This window comes from Canis lupus, chromosome 15, assembly GCF_048164855.1.
Source record: "Canis lupus baileyi chromosome 15, mCanLup2.hap1, whole genome shotgun sequence".
NCBI classification, from domain to species: Eukaryota; Metazoa; Chordata; class Mammalia; order Carnivora; family Canidae; genus Canis; species Canis lupus.
This window is the reverse complement of record NC_132852.1, coordinates 57,250,179-57,267,245: the sequence shown is the minus strand read 5'-3', so window position 1 is coordinate 57,267,245 and position 17,067 is coordinate 57,250,179. Positions and strand designations below refer to the sequence as shown.

The 17,067-nt window shown below is 34.1% G+C and overlaps 1 pseudogene; it reads right to left on the bottom strand.

Annotated features, from left to right (window-relative positions):
- Positions 1-1,609: 1,609 nt before the first annotated feature.
- On the bottom strand, positions 1,610-5,988 carry LOC140604537 (protein FRG1 pseudogene; annotated as a pseudogene).
- Between the last annotated feature and the right edge of the window lie 11,079 nt (positions 5,989-17,067).

The window sequence follows — 17,067 nt, the reverse complement described above, 5'->3', positions numbered from 1 at the left end:
ATATTTAAGAAGATTTTAGTCATTGTATTAAGTGGTTTTGATCCCCATCTTCCTTCTTCTTTCTTTGTGGGATGTTAGATCTTTTGTTATAGCTCCCCCATGTTCCTCAGGTTCTATTATTTTTTTAAAGTATACTGTGTCTCTGTTGTTAAGATTGCATAATTTCTATTCTATTTTCCAATCTAATAATTATTTCTTCTATCCCATTCATTGCATAAAATCCATCCATGGTTTTTAAAATTCTTATTGCTGTAGTTTTCTGCCTTTTAGTCTCCATTTGGTTCTTTATATATTCTATTTCTTTTCTTTTAAAGATTTTATTTAGTTGTGATAGATCCAGAGTGAAAGAGAGAGAGAGAGAGAGATGCACACGAGGTGGGGGAGGGGCAGAGGAAGAGGGAGAAACAGGCTCCCCCTTAAGCAGAGAATCTAACATAGGGCTTAATCCCAAGACCCTGGGATCATGACCTGAGCGAAAAGCAGACCCTGAACCTACTGAGCCACCCAGGCACCCCTATATCTTCTATTTCTTTACTAAGACTTCCTATTTCTTTTATGAGACACTCTAATTTTTAGTACAGTTGTTTCAAGAAGAAGACATCTATTGCATTCACATGTGACTAGAAGTCCAGATTTCCTACTCAGTTCCATTGACATCCTGAGGTTGAGGAAAGAGGACCATCATTACTGCTGGGGCAGTAGTAAGATTTCAGACCCGCCCCTCCCCCAAGCCTCTCTCAGAATCACCCTATGAAGAAGATAGCTCCTTTGTTACTGCTCTTGACTCTACTTCTACTGATATTGTGTGAATAGGTGCCATTACTTCCAAAATGTTAGAAAAGTCCTATCTTTTCACTCAGCCTCCTTAATATCACCCCAGCTGGGGACCGGAGAGTGGGGGTAGAATCCATGCTTTCCATATGTCTCAAGTAATACCATGAGGGGTTGTTTTTATCTGTTTTTTGTTTGTTTGTCTTTTCTATGTTGCCAGTTTCTCTAGTACCCAATCTTGTTTATACATGTTATAATGAAACCCCAGGAAAATCATCACAAATCATTTCTCAAGGGCCAAGATTCCTAACCTTTATGCCTTCTTTCCACCTTACAAATTCTTCTTACATTTCCTTTATATTTAAAACCTATGTAAATTCAGGGAAAAAATATATGTGTCTTCAGGGGTTTTAGATGTAGTTGTCAGGAAAAATAGAAACACATCTGCTCTGAGAGTAGGAATTCTCATAATACGGATCTACCTTACCTCCATGAGTGGAAGAAAAAATTTTAAATTATGAATTTTATTTAGGATAACTTGAAAAACTTGGTGGTCCAACTAATGAAATACTCTGAGGATGAATATAAATGTTTGCATTTAATTTTATATATTTATAATTAGTATATATGTATACATATATAATTATATAAATATAATTATATATCTAATAATATATAGATAATATATGTATATACACACCATGTATACATATATATACATATATATGTGTGTGTCCTCTGTATACACACACACACACACACACAGACACACTGTAAATACATTTCTAGTGACTATTTTATTAAAAAAAAAATAGGAGGAGACAAACAGAAATTCTAGTCATTTGCAGTATCTATTAGCTTTCAATTTTGCTCTCTTGTCCAGAGTGTTTGATGCAAAAATACATCTTTCTGGGCTTTTTGAAAATTTTATTGTCTTTATTTTAGGTTTATGATCTTGGAAGCTCTGAAATTTCTTTATACAATTGATTACACACTGTTTAATATTTCTTTTGTCTTCCACTGGAATATCACCTTTTTTTTTCTTAGTTTCTCTTTCAGCACAGAATCTGATCTTTATCATTTCTTCTTCTCCTGATGTTTTACCTTTTGGTTCCATATTTTCTGCTTCATTGCATCTAATAAAGCAGCTATTTGAGGTCAATAAAGCCATTTTCTCATCTTGAAAGACGAATTCCCATTGTTCTCTTGGTCCAATTATATCCAAATGCACCAGAAGTCCATCTGAATTGATACCAACATATTTTCCATAGCCAGATTTCAACACAATTCAGGAATCAGGCAGGATGACAGCTGTAAACTGTTCTGGAAGACTAGCCATCATAAACTTCTTTATGTGGCGCTCCCAGTGTAAAAAGTCCACTGTCAATGTATGTATATAGGTTCCTTTATCCATTTCAATTGCTATCATCCCTGAAATTTCACCAAAGTTTGTTGTGACCCACAAGATTACAACAATATCAAGTTGAGTATCTTCATCTCTTTTCTCATCTTCTCTTTACTCTTTTTCTTCTTACTCTTAGCCTTGTTTCCCTTGAATGGAAGTTTGATGGAATTCACATAGGAGTATTCAGCCTTGGTTCTGGTAATACTCTGTGTGAAGAATTAAGAGCTGACTAAGGGTAAAATACCTCTATTGGAGTAAAAACAGGCAAAGGAAGCCCCAACATGAAGAAAGAGTGAAGACTCCCTGAAAGTGCATAAAATAACAGGAGTAGATATGTCCCTCCTGAGTCCCTGGTGTCTCTCATCCTGCATTTAATGACATTTTTAAAAGTCTCTTTACTTTTCAAAATTTCTTTCTAAAGCTCTTTTCACTTTCCTTTTATAAGACTCTGTTGCAGGAGACCCTGGGGGGCTCAGTTGTTTAAGCATCTGATTCTTGATTGCAGCTCAGGTCTTGATATCAGAGCCATGAGTTCAAGCCCTTAAAAATGAAAAAAATAACAAAAAACTAAATAAAAAATAAAATAAAATAAACCTTGTCTCAAAACAATATTTTGTTGGTAACATTTGAGTTACTAAAGATTGGTGGTTATTCAACCAGAATTGCCATTATTCTTATGAACCATATCCTACAACATTTCTAATTCAGACAATTGAATAAAGGCCAATATAACCCGTATCCAGTGCCATCCTTTATCCTTCGTGAATAAGCAGGGAAGGAAGGAAGTCTTTGATGAATCTCTGGTGCCATGACTCAAGATTGGAGAACTTTCCCAGAATACATCTTAAATTATATTTATGTCATGTTATGGAGGTATTTTAATTTGCCAGATAAGTAAGAAGTTCACAGTTGGTGATAGGAGCATGCGTGTGTATGTGTGTGTGTATGTGTGTGTGTATGTGCGTGTGTCTTAATGTTAGAAAAGTTGTATTTAAAGGAGAAATGGGGGTAGTTCCATGTAATGCTAGAAAATAATGTATTCAGAAATTTAGGATCTTAGGACTAGTTAAATAAGTTATTTAATTTAAAATGAACAGTATCTAGTGCCTGTACCTTAACATCACTCCTATTTTACACATTCTGCTAGAAGACCACAATTTAAGTAGGCTATAATTACCTTCAATATTGTTAGGTAATCCCAAATTAGATTCTGAAGTAAGTATAGCAATTCAGTTTCCAAAATAACATATAAATTTCCTCTGATTGATATCTAGGGCTACCTACCTGGATCAACAGCCTTCAATTTTGGTCAATATGATGGGCATAAAATAGTATATCACTTTCTAAAAAAATTGTATTTCTCTACTTACTATTGAGATTGAGCATTTTTCATATATGTATAAACTATTTCAGTTTTCATGTAATTTCCCCTTTTCCTTGATTTTCCAATTTTTCTATTAGATTGACCTTTAATGATTTGTCATTTCTTTGAATATATTGTTATTTATATATAACATATATATATTATTTATAATATATATCTATATTATATATATCTATAATATATATTATATATAAATATCTATATTTATATATATTTATATATATAAATATCTATCTATATATATTTATAATATATATCTATATTATTTATAATATAGAGTTATTAAGTGATCACTTTTAGTAATATATGTTAAAATTGTGTAATCTTTCTACTTTGAATAATAATTATTTTTTCAAGATTTTTAATGCATCCAAATTTATTCATGTTTTCCTTAGTTTTTTTCTTAATTTTTCTCTTTACCCTTTTTTTGATCTCCAGTCATAACACATTTTCCTATACTTTAAAAAAAATAGGACTTTGTTTCTAAATTACCTTTCTAATTTAGTTACAGATTATTTTTATATCCAGTTTGAACCTGAGGTTTTAGAAATAATAATAGTTTCCTATTTTTTAATAACAGGTTACCATAAATTTAGCAGTTTAAGATACTACCCATTTATTATTGCACAGTTTTGAAAGTCAAAAGTCTGAGTGGACATTACTGGGTGCTCTACATAATACCTCACAAATTTAAGATCTGTCTCTTCACTGGAATAGCCTCTTATTTGGAGGTTTTGGGGAAGAATGTACTTTAAAGCTCCTTTATGTTATTTGGCAGAATTCAAAACAATCTGTTGTAGGAATAGGTCTTAATTTTCTCAGTGAGTGTCAACTAGGATCATTCTTAGCTTTCATGTCCTTTCCAGATGACCTCCTCCATCTTTAAACCAGCAATGAAATCTCTCTTCCTCTCTTTCTCTCTCCTAATATTCTTACATTCAGATTTCTCTTACTTTCTTTTTTAAATTTCCACCTGAGAAACTGCTGCTTTTAAAGGACTTGCCTGATTAGGCTTGGCCCACCTGGATATCTACTGATCATGTGGTCATTTGATTAGTAACTGTAATTACTTCTGGAAATTCAATTGGAAAGTAAAACTCAGCTCATTTATTTCAATTATTTCTATGATAAAATATATTTTATCATGTAGTATATCCTAATCATCAATTTAGTAATAAAAAGTAGAGATCATGGGGCCATCTTAGAATTCTGCTTGCCACAGAGGTGTTCTGTGAGATGGTTTTGGTACCCAGTTATTTGAGATTTCCTTTGTCTTTTGTTTGAATCTTCTCCTTAGAGAGCTGAGAGAGAAAGAGACATTCAGGTCACATGCTTCTGAAAATCATTAAAATTGCATTAAAATAATCTTTTAAGTTCTGTATTTTTACTTTGTAATATAGTCAAGAATATAATACATTTTTTTTGCTCATAGTTTTTATCCCAGTTATAAAAACTTCATATATATATAAATTACTTTTAATGTATTTAACTTAATAATTGACAAAGAATTATAAGATATATATTCTATCCTTCTGTTGAAGAGACTTAGTTCACTTTTCATGAATATGCATGCCATGTTGAATTTGAGACAGTAACGTAATTATGACCATGTTGATAGGATAGGAAAAAGAACAGATGTATATGTATATTTAGCATTTTCAGAAATTAAAGTTCTGCAGGAAGCATTAACTTTTTCTCATTTTTAATTCTAACAAATGCAGCTAAGTAGATTTTTGTAATGGACTCACATACCTTCTGGAGTTCCTTAAATTACTGTTTTGGTTTTACATATAGTGAACATAGCATGTAAGAGTGACCTTGGGAGAATTGCCCTGACCATGTAGTCACAAATCTTGGTTTAATAGAAATAATTGAAATAAATGAGCTGCGTTTTCCTTTCCAATTGAATTATATGGCTTTTCAATTGAAAGTTGAGGATATATGTATATATATTTCTTTGTTCTCAAGGCTACTCTTTCTGCAGAGCTGAGCCCAAGAGATCAACAAGTCAACATAATAATTTCAAATGTAAATCAGTGAAATCTATCAAGATAAAATGTCTTGCTTAAAATTTCATTGACCTGAGTCTTAAATCGAGACGAAGTGTCTGATCCTTCTTTTGTGACATCATGCTAGCTCACCAAGTCATTCAAGTTTATAATGTGGTTATATTAACAAATTATTTGAGGGTTATAAATCATGTGTTAAATTGTAGGATACAGAATGAGTAAATATTTGAGACAGAAAAATGTCATGTTAAGAAAAATCATGCACTTGTCGGAACCTGATTTCTCTTTTATGTGAATGGAAAGTAAGTCTATCTGTGCCTAAGTTCTAATTCTTATTTCAGCCTTTTCTTTAGGCATTTGATCCAAATTCAGTTCAATTTAAATGGAATATGACAGTGACACAACTATACCTTTTCCATTTTAGGCTTTCCTTTTCATAGATTTGATTTTTTTGTATCTTTGACATTTCAAGCAATGGGACGTTTAATATACTTTATTCATGAAATCACTGCAAACATAATCCAATCTTTGTTGGAAAAAGATGTTATGTTTTCTTCTGAAGCACCTGGGCACTTTGCTTTTCTTTGGTTTCTCTGGGAGGAGATGATGTCACCTTTAGGGTGTTGCATCAACCTTTACTCTCTAACTCCATTCATCCTGCAAGTTTCCCACCCTACGATTATCCTCACCTTTACAATCTTGTCTCTTAAATATGGTCATAAATCAGGCTTCTCATTACTTTTTCTGCTGCTTCAGTCAGCACTGGAAGTGAGCATTTTGGCTTAACAATATTGAAAAGCCACTAAAAATACTATGCTTGTGTGTGTCAACATACAATTAGCCCTCTTGGAGCCTGAGCTAAATTCCTACCCAACTAAAAAGGGACAGACTAGGAGGGGCTGATGGACGCTGAGATTCAAGAGCTGCTGTAACCACATCCACCGGTTAGTTATTGATTTGTCCTGCTAGAATAGTTTAATGGAGGATTGTACACTCACCTCAGTGAATGTGAAAGTGGTGTAAAAAGTAGTTTGGGAACTAGAAGCTGGCAGGCTCTGTAAGGCTGTTATGATAGAGTTGTAAGGGATAAAAAAAAAAAAAAGAATTAGAACTGGGGCAACTGGGGCACCCAGGTGGCTTAGTGGTTAAGTGTCTGCCTTTGGCTCAGGGCATGATCCTGCCATCCCAGAATCCAGTCCTGCATCAGGCTCCCCACAGGGAGCCTGCTTCTCCCTCTGCCTGTGTCTCTGTCTCTGTATTTCTCATGAATAAATAAATAAAATCTTTAAAAAATAAAGAATTAGACCTGAGAATGGAAAAGATTGTTTTTAGAGAAAAGGTAAGCAAAGTCTAGTACTAGTAGATTAAATAGATGAGAGGAATTAGGGAGACAGAAAAGCAAAAGACAACTATGCTGTTCTGTTCTTCTGTGACCATTACCAAATAGGAAACTCTGAAATAAATTTGTTTTTGGAGAGGAGAATGTAAATTTGACCTAAGGTAATACCAATTAAGAGACATGATGGTGTGAAAGAAAATCATATTAACCTCTAATCACTTTAGGAAAAATACTGTTGGTGTTTTATAAGCTGTATGAAACATACAAACAAAATTGAATATTAAATGATACTTTATTTTTTTTTAAAGAGGATAGACTCATTTTTTTTAGGATTTTATTTATATATTCATGAGAAACACAGAGAAGAGAGAGAGAGAGGCAGAGACACAGGCAGAAGGAGCAGCAGGCTCCATGCAGGGAGCCCGACATGGGACTCGATCCCCGGTCTCCAGATCACGCCCAGGCCGAAGGCAGGCACTAAACCGCTCAGCCACCTGGGCTGCCCTTAAATGATACTTTAAAAGAACATATATAATTTTGATTCTTTCCAGTAAAATATGTGTTCATCAACATCTTGAGAACTAAGGAAAAGATAACAAGATTTTTTAAAAATGGAGAAGTTCCTGCATGATTGCCGTGACTCACTCAATTCCAGCCACATAGGCTTCCTTGATCTTCTTTGTTTACATCATGGTTGCTCTTACCACAGGTCCTTTGCACTGACTTTTCCCTATACTTGGCTTATTCTCCCACATAGCTATGTTTAACACCCTCACTGTCTATAAGTTTGTGCCCAAGTGAACCTTCTTGAAGATGTCTCACTATCTTTTTAAAATTGCAGCCTGTCCCTCAATTTTTTTTTTTTATTTTTTTTTTTTGTGTCCCTCAATATTGAGCTCTCAATCCTACTCTATTTTAATGTCTTTTTTTAATAGTACTTGACGCCCTCTGATCTACAACTTAACTGATTAATTATGTTTATTGGTCATTGTTTGCCTGGTCTGGTAGAAGTCAAACTTCATTCTTTGAGGATTTTTGTGTTTTGGTAGTGAATATTAAGTTGCTTTAAGCAAATGGTAAACACTACGTATATATAGTGGAGGTACTTGAGGCAGTGAGGTTTTCAACAGTTTCTCTGGGAACATTTGGCAGGACCGGACTTCAAACCCTGTTTGCAAGTTCTCTGCAATATTGAGATATTGCCTGGAGGATCAGTGGTGAGTATACTGAGATTTTCTTAAAGGGGAATGATATCCTGTCACTTATAAAATCTCAGGTTGGTTTGGTAGCAATATTTGTTTTTTATACTATAGAAGTAGAAAAGTAATTGTACATTTTTTGAGTCATAAACATCATAAACATAATCCAAAGTCTTTATTTACTTCACTGTTTTGAGTTGTGAGATATTCTGACAGAAATATCTACTGAGCATCTGGAATTTTAACCTAGAGCTCAGTACTGATTTTATACCAAGACAAGTTATTTATATTTCTATCACTGTTTGGAAAACTGACACATTCAAGAACGCATCCTTTCATTTCTTTAAACATTCACATTTATCCAATAGATATCTATTAAGTGTCTACATGTTGTAGGCACTGGGCTACACCCTGAGGTTACGTTGGACAAACATGACTATGATCCGTATCATCAGTGATTTAATAGATAAAGAGTTATTAGGTGAATAGTCACAAAAAACTAATTTAAAATTATAGGTGTGACAGGTGCTTTGGGGAGACACATTTTTATGAGGAAAATAGTAAATATAGCTAATTTTTGATGCATAACTTTAAAAAATACGTATTTTAGGTATTTTGATACAGATTATCACTATGCAATTAGAAATCTGGTTTAATACCTAAATCCCAAGATAATATTTTGTGTGTGAGTCTCTGTGTGTCCTGGTGTGTGTTCATGCATTTATGTGTAAGACCTCCAGTCCTTGATTCTTGATCTCATCCAGTCTTCTCTTTCCTGTTAAATCATCCTTTTGCTGTGAAAAGCAAAAGTAATACAGAAACTGCTCTTTCCTATTGACAGAATACAAAATTGGATGTATCATTTGCTTTTATTTTTAGCTAATTCTAAAACAAATCCTTTTCCATAATATCCAAAGTCGTTTTTTGTTTTATTTTGTTTCATGTAACTTATCCTGCTTTATAAGTACTCTATAGGGACATGAACTCGCGTAATTGCAGAACATCATTTTCAGAATGTAATACAGGGAGCTTTTGTAAGATTAGGGTAAATTATTCTTCAGTCATTCAATGTTTAATATCTATATCTATCTATCTATCATCTATCTATATATATATATATATATGTAAGCAACACAGTAATTTTCATAACCATTTAAATTTTTTTCTCTATATGTTTCTGTCTACTTCTCTATGTACTATTATCACCATTATTAATGCTGTCCTTTTTGTCTTCTATGCAAACCTCTTTACTAAAATAGTTAAATTAATCCAATAATTTAGCATGGATAATGAGGAGAAAATTCAATCTCCATTACTCTAAGATGAGAAACTTATATTCATAATATTAAATATATTTTATATTCCATTTTGACAGGACAATAAATCACATTATAAAATCTGTTTTTAGATGAGGAATAACTTGACATAGAGGATAAAAAGCATCCATGTTTTTGCCACTTATTTTTGTCCTTCTACTGTGATATTTCTTTTACTGGTAGCAGAATGCTCACTGTTAATTCAGATTTCATCATTAGTTTGAAAGGAAAGATTAAAGTATGGTTGGATCATATATTTAAGCTATGTGAAATGAGATGTATACCAGGAGTAGAATTAATAAGCCATATTTAAGAAAATAAAATATATTTACTAATTATCTTCTAGTTCCTTAAAAAAAGTTAAAATTTTCCAACTGAAAAGTTGATGAGAATATGTTTGTGGTACCAAAAAAAAAAGTAAACTTTCTCTAAAATTCAGGAAATGTGTTAGTTTTTTAAATCACAGAAAGTTGAATTGTAAAGGAAATGAGATCCACCCCTTCCTCCCTGAATTATTAACTGCCAGTTCCCCCTATGACTTTAAATAATATATTTGGTCGTTGTGGAAGTGCTTGATTATATAAGCAATAAAATAGTCTTCTACTTAAAAGCTTGATTTTCTTTCTAAACTAAACCAAGCAAAATAAAATAAAATACTGTTCTTAATTCTCTTATAAATAAATACATTAAAGTCCTATCATGATTTTAGGCAGAGTTCAGATGAAAGGTATAGCCATAATTTAGTCAGATTTTTAATAAATTATTATATTTATACACTATTTAAGATTAGAGGTCAGTGGGATATTTTCTGAATCTTAAAACATTCATTCTAAAAAAAATCATTCTAAATAAATCTTAGTCTGAAATAAAAGTTTTACATTAAGATATAAAAGATAATTTACCTGAAAATCTTTTTTTGGAAATCTAAAAAAAGTTATTTTTGTTTCTCATTCTTTATTTTACCTAACTTTAAGGAGAGAATTCTAAAGCCCAAACAATCTAATCCTGGGCCTTTTTAGATTTACCTCAAGACAAAATGCATTCCCAACATTCTGAGTTCTTTCCCCACAAAATAGGACTGTATTTTCTTTTTTTTTTTTAATTTTTTTAATTTATTTATGATAGTCACACAGAGAGAGAGAGAGAGAGAGAGAGAGGCAGAGACACAGGCAGAGGGAGAAGCAGGCTCCAAGCACCGGGAGCCTGACGCGGGACTCGATCCTGGGTCTCCAGGATCGTGCCCTGGGCCAAAGGCAGGCGCTGAACCACTGCGCCACCCAGGGATCTCCTAGGACTGTATTTTCAAGACCAAAGAACTTCAGATAAAGAGTTGAGCTCTGAGCCTTTTGTCCAGAAATGCAATGCTAAAACTCTGAGTTGTGCACTTGCTCCCATAATCCATGAAATTTAGAGAAAATATGGTATATATTTTTCCTAGTATATAGCTTTTTTTCTGATCTAGCTACTTATAAGTGAATTTGGAGGAATGGGATGTTTTCAAAGTGTGTGCATTATAGTTAAATGAAATTTTTACTTAATTCAGAAACATCTTTTCTATAGGTCTTTATGGATGTAAAATTTTAAATAAAAGAGAATATAATTTATGACAGAATCTATAAGAAATAGTACTCAGGTTCAGGATTATGTAGGACAGGGCAATGTATACAACAAATGGTTTAAGAACAGTATTAGAAGGATAACTTCTTAATTTGCTGCTGATATTAAGTCCTTTCTACCAACCAGTGATAGTTTGTTTATGTAGGAGGAAATCCCAGAAAGATGTGAGAGGAGTAGAGAAAGCCAGATAAGTGACAGGGAAGTGTGAAAAAATCAGTAAAGGATCAGTGAGGAGTAGATATAGTATTGTGGGCAATAAGGACTTAATCTGACTGAGGTCCTCTAAGAAAAAAAAAATATATATATATGTGGAATAAGTCTCAAAATTGTGTTCCTGGGTTCTACTTCCACAAAGGATGTGGAAAGCTGATAAGACTTTCTGTCCTCACAACAAGAAAAAGCTGGATAAAAATCATAAGTTTTCCTCAGCTTATTGAAAAGCAGAGGTTTCAGGGCAAGCAAGTAGCTTGAACACTTTGGAAAAACTAGCTCCTCCAAAGAGAAACAGAACACCAACACTGGATCACCCTAGCAGAGCATGAGCCAAGTGAACAACAAGCACCTCCTGATTGGAACAAAATTATGTGACTACAGTACTTTAAAAGGTTCTAAACATTGAGTGTGGGCTAGGGGGAGAGAATAGAACCCCTGTGAGCTTTCAACACAAAGGGAGATAGGCTGCATTTGCAGGTTGTCTTCATAGATCTCTACTGGCTACTTAGGACAATAGTTAGGGGTGAGGTAGGCACTGAAGAAAGCCTTCCTCAATGGTACAGACCCGAAGGACAAAACTTGCTGACATTGAAGGATGAAAAATGGCCTAGAAGAACAATTATACTCTATAGTACAAACATTTTAAGCTACTAGAGACAGGCAGCAATCTCAGTGAGCACGTGTGAAGGTCCTATGTGGCTAGAGGAGAGGAACTAAAGACAAAACAAACAAAAAAAAAAGTTTGCTGCTGGCTGAGGACAGGAAGTCCTAGAGATTCCTTACTTCTGAAGAAAAGATAAGAAATCCTCTCCTGCATAAGAACTGCCAAGAAAGGCAGAGTTTGGCTTCCATGAGAGTTAAGAGTAGTATCACCATGGAAGCCACGCTTCCTTGAGGCCCAACCTAGATTCTGCTGGCATGGTAATAAACATTGACTAAAAAGCAGCCACAGTCTGCCATTGGGAAAGGGACACGTACATGGAACTTCTCTCTGAGAGGGGCCAGGAAACAGGGAAATTTGAAACTTAACTATGGAAGAGCAGCATTGAAGAAAATCCCTGCAGCAACCAAGCTGCAATCCCAACCAGAGGTAATGCTGGGAAAACTTGAAGTGGATGGATAGAAGTTTATACTGTTAACAGTATAAACAACAAATCTCAACACCAGCACAACCCTGGAGGAGGTTGAATCAAAAAACAAACTAAAAATGTAGCACAGGAACAAGTATTTTCATTTTCAGGCACAAATGCTATATAACTCGGTCTTGTTTTTCACATGATGACCAGAATTTAATAAGAAATTTGAGACAAACGCAAAAGCAGGATAATAAACAACACACTGTCAGGAGACAGAACAATAAATATAAACTTAACCAGATGTTGGCACTATGAGATAAGGGTGCTAAAATAATAATGCTTGGTATGTAAAGGTGGCTAGTGTAAAAGAGGGATGGTCCTCCGTAAATACCAGGGGTGAAATGGAAAGGACAAGAAAGAGTCAATGGAAACTCTAACAACAATAATAATGACAATGGGCAGAAAGACAGAATGGCTTCAGAAGGCTTGTTAGACTTGAAACAACCTAGGAAATGACACAAAATAAAAACAGTAACAACCACTAAACCCAGAACATCCCAAAGCTCTTAGATGATATCAAACTGCAATTGGAATCCTACAAGAACCTGGAGGGTATTACACTAAGTGAAATAAGCCAGACCCAGAAAGACAAATTTTGCATGAATTTACTTATATGTACGATTTAAATAGTTGGACTCCTAGAACACTGAGGCTGATGGTAGTCGCTAGCAGTTTGGGGATAAAGGAAAACGGGGAGATATTTATTTAATGTGACAAAGTTTCAATTAATTATGAAAGATGAATAATAGGTCTGGAAATCTAATGTACAGCATGGTGACTACAGTAAACAATACTATACTGCATACTTGAAATTTAGTAAGAGGGTAGATATGAAGTGTTTTCACCAAAAAAAAAAAAAAGTTACGTAAGATGATGGAAATATTAGCTAGCTTGTTGATTGGGATGATCATTTCACAATGTCTACATATACAAAAATATCAAGTTGTACATCTTAAGTATATATAATTTCTATTCGTCAACTATACCCCCATTAAAGTCGAAAAAAAAATGAAGTCAGAAGGAAAAAATTACACAGAGAGAAATAGGGATTAGAATCACAATATCTTTTTCTTTTCAAAAGCCAGAGAAGCCAAAAGACAATGGAGTTATATCTTAAAAATCCCTGGTGTGGTGGCGGTAGTTCAATCCATAAAAACCTCCTCTTAGGAATGAAGACAAAATGAAGTTCTTGCTGAGAAATTCTTTTGGAGAAGTGTTTGGCAATATCTAACAAAACTACGTATGCATCTTTTGATAGTCTAGGACTGAAAAGGTAAGTAAATGTATTATATTTTGAATACTGAGAGCCACTATCAGAAGAATTACAAACAAGGAAAGGGAGGAAAATTGAATGAAGCTTGAGGAGTTGAACTGGAATTGGAGCTATTGGCATGAACCCGTGGTGTTGAGTATGATACAGAGATAGTAAGTATAGATGACTTGTGCTTACAAATGTATATTTCCTAGACCTGTTTGCTGAAAAACTTAGAAACAAAGGTTAGAAGCAATAACACCCAGTAACATTGTGCACATCTAGTTCCCAGATAGTTGTTTCTTAACACTATTGTTTTGGATAAAATTCACCAGGGCCCTTCAGTGAAATAACTGTCAATAGAAATTCACTTTTGGAGCCCCTGGATGGCTCAGTCGCTTAAGCCTCTGACTATTGATTTCGGCTCAGGTCATGATTTCAGAGTAGTGAGATCCAAACTCGGGTTGGGCTCAATGCTGGCTTGGAGCCTGCTTAAGATTTCTCTCTCTCCCCCTCCTCTCACTCATTCTCTTTCTTTCAAGAAAAGTAAAAGGAAAAAAAGAAAATTCCACTAGTTTAAAGAGTACATTTTTTTCAAGTTGCTTGAAGGATATACGTTTTGATGTATAAATAATGATTTCTTTATAAATGGACTGATAACAGACATAAACAGAAAGTATGTACAAAGAAGAGAGCGTATTAAGTAATATTGTGTCCATTTATTTATTTTGTAAATGTATATGCTCAAGCTGGAAGTAGCATTTTACAACATATCTAATACATTAAATTTTTGTCACAAACTTCTCAGCATCTTTTCTTCAAACAATCTGAAATTACCATGCATTGTAAAATTCATCTTGTAAAAAAAAATTAGACAAAACTGATCATTTGAAAATAATATGAAATGAACCCTCCAGAGTAGAAATATATATGGAACATATACTTGGTTTTATTATTTTCTAGACTGATCAGTCCGTTCCAAAATGAAACCCAAAACACATAACCTGCATCTTTTCAGGGCCACCACATTTAGGAAAACCTTACTTTTTTGGAAATGTATTACCATCCTTCATTTGCACCAAAATGACTACAGTTCATTATCATAGAGGGAGCCACCAAAAATGCTAATATTTATCCGCACACTTTCAAAAACATAATAGATTCAAAGGTTTGATTTTTGTATTTAAGTTTAGAGAAATTTAGCTATAATTTTTAATCGAAAATTTTTGAAACCTAAAACTCCTGAATAATGGGAATTTAAAAAAAATGTCTTTCTATTCTTGGTTTTGCATAACAAATATATTTTGTAATAAAACATTTTAGCATACTTTTTAGGTCATATCTCTGCAAGCTAGAGAACTTATTTCTAAGAAAAATGTAGTCAGTGATTCAGGTCTTAAATTTAAAACGAATGTCTTTATTTTTTCCTGGATTCACATGAATTTTATGAACATATAGTTGGTGGAAATTAATCATAAGGTGATTGAGCCAGAACATAAATTGACATGGCATTCAAAGAGTGTGTATGCATGCTTAGGCTGGCTACCTTGCACATAGTAGGTAATTTTATGTCCTTGAGTCTCATGGATTCTAGACACTTGAATATTAAAAAGGGATCTTCTTTTTTTCTATATTTTGCTGTCATGAAAGAATATCATATATGGTATGAGAAACTTTCTTTTGACAAAACCAACTGGGAGTTACCAGAGTATTAAATTATAAAACTAGATGAGAGAGGAAATTCGAATATGCAGTCAGGTTCACATCAGAGGATGGTGTAACAGAATATATATTAGGGACCACAGAGGCGGTCTGCATAGAAGCAGGGATGAGTATTAATAGATAATGTACTATCTGTAACTGAAACTACAGGTTTTCTCATACCTGAACGAGATTTTGTGATGATAGCTATCTTTCCTAAGCCCCCTTTTCTGGTAATATTCTCAGTAGTTCTCCCAAGGGGCTGTCTTTTTGTGCAGTGTAACCCCTAGCCCTAGTTGACCGAGACACATAAAAGTCCTTAGAACATGTGACACCTGTTCCAGTAGTTCCTATGGGGTCTTCATCACTGGCATTCCTGTAGCTGTTCTGTGGTGTCTCATTAAGATTAAAATAATTTCTCACCTTTTCTTGGGTTTCTTTCTACCTGAGTCAGTTAGCTTTTGCTGCTGTTAAGCACCACAAATGCTTAAATGTCTTAAAACAGCATTTTATTATTGCATAAGAGTCCACGAGTCGACTGGGCAAGTCTGCTGATTTAACGGTAGGTAGGCACACTGATGTTGGCTGGACTTGCTTCTACATCTTTGTAGTTAGATACCGGACCAGCTAATGCCTAGAATAGGACTTCTGGTGGATGCCTCTTCTGTCACCATATTGTTTCTCTACCTACAGAAAGCTAGTCCAGGCTTGTTCAAATGGCAGCCAGGAGATCTCCAGGAGAAGGAAGAGAGAAGGGCAGCCTGAAGTATAGGCTTGGGATTTATACACTGTTCCATTTTCCACCATTCTCTTGGCAAAAGAAATCACAAACCTATTCAGGTTCAAGGGATGAAAAAATAAATTCCAGCCTTTTTTTTTTTTTTTTTTTAAGGTAGGCTCCACAACGAGCATAGAGCCCAGTGCAGGGATTGAACTCACAACCCTGAGATCAAGAGTCAGACACTAAACCAACTGAGGCACACAGGTGCTCCAAATTCCAATTCTTGATGGAAATAATTGCAAAATCACAATGTAAAGGAGCATAATATGAAGAGTGGTGAAGTATTGCTGTTTTTGCAATCTACCATACTATCAACTGCAACCTAACTGGTCTTAACTAGTATAAAGTCCTCATTATGAAGACAATTATGCCCTAAAACAAAAGAATCTTGCAGGAGGGCTCAGGTTCACTTTAGAATGCTTTTTATACAACAGTTAGAATTTACTAGCCCCTTGTTTAATTAAATTATTGGATAATGATATAAGCCTTTTTGGTAGCACTGTTATATCCAATAATAATGACAGAAAATTTTTTGCTAGGGCAAATTATTAAAAGTAACTAATATTGATCTTAAGTTGAAGTGATAGTATTGCTGGTTAATTGAAATTTCCAAATTATTCTGGACTGTCAGGCAATGTCTGTCCTTCTACTGTTACCAATATTGAGAGAGCAATATGAAACTTTTTTTAACAGACTGCTTAAGCCATAATATGCAAGGAAAGCAAGAACTGTTAAACTTGAGGATATTAAATACAAAGCACAGATGGACTGAATAGATGAGGGAATTATAGAATTATTACATGATTAGTCAATTGGGGAAGATAACAGTGAAGATATCTTCTACATTATAATATCCTATCACCATAAAGAGAAAATAAAACACCAAGTATAATAGATTTGAATCCTGTTTAGGTCTATCACAGTACTGATTCCCATTTTGATGA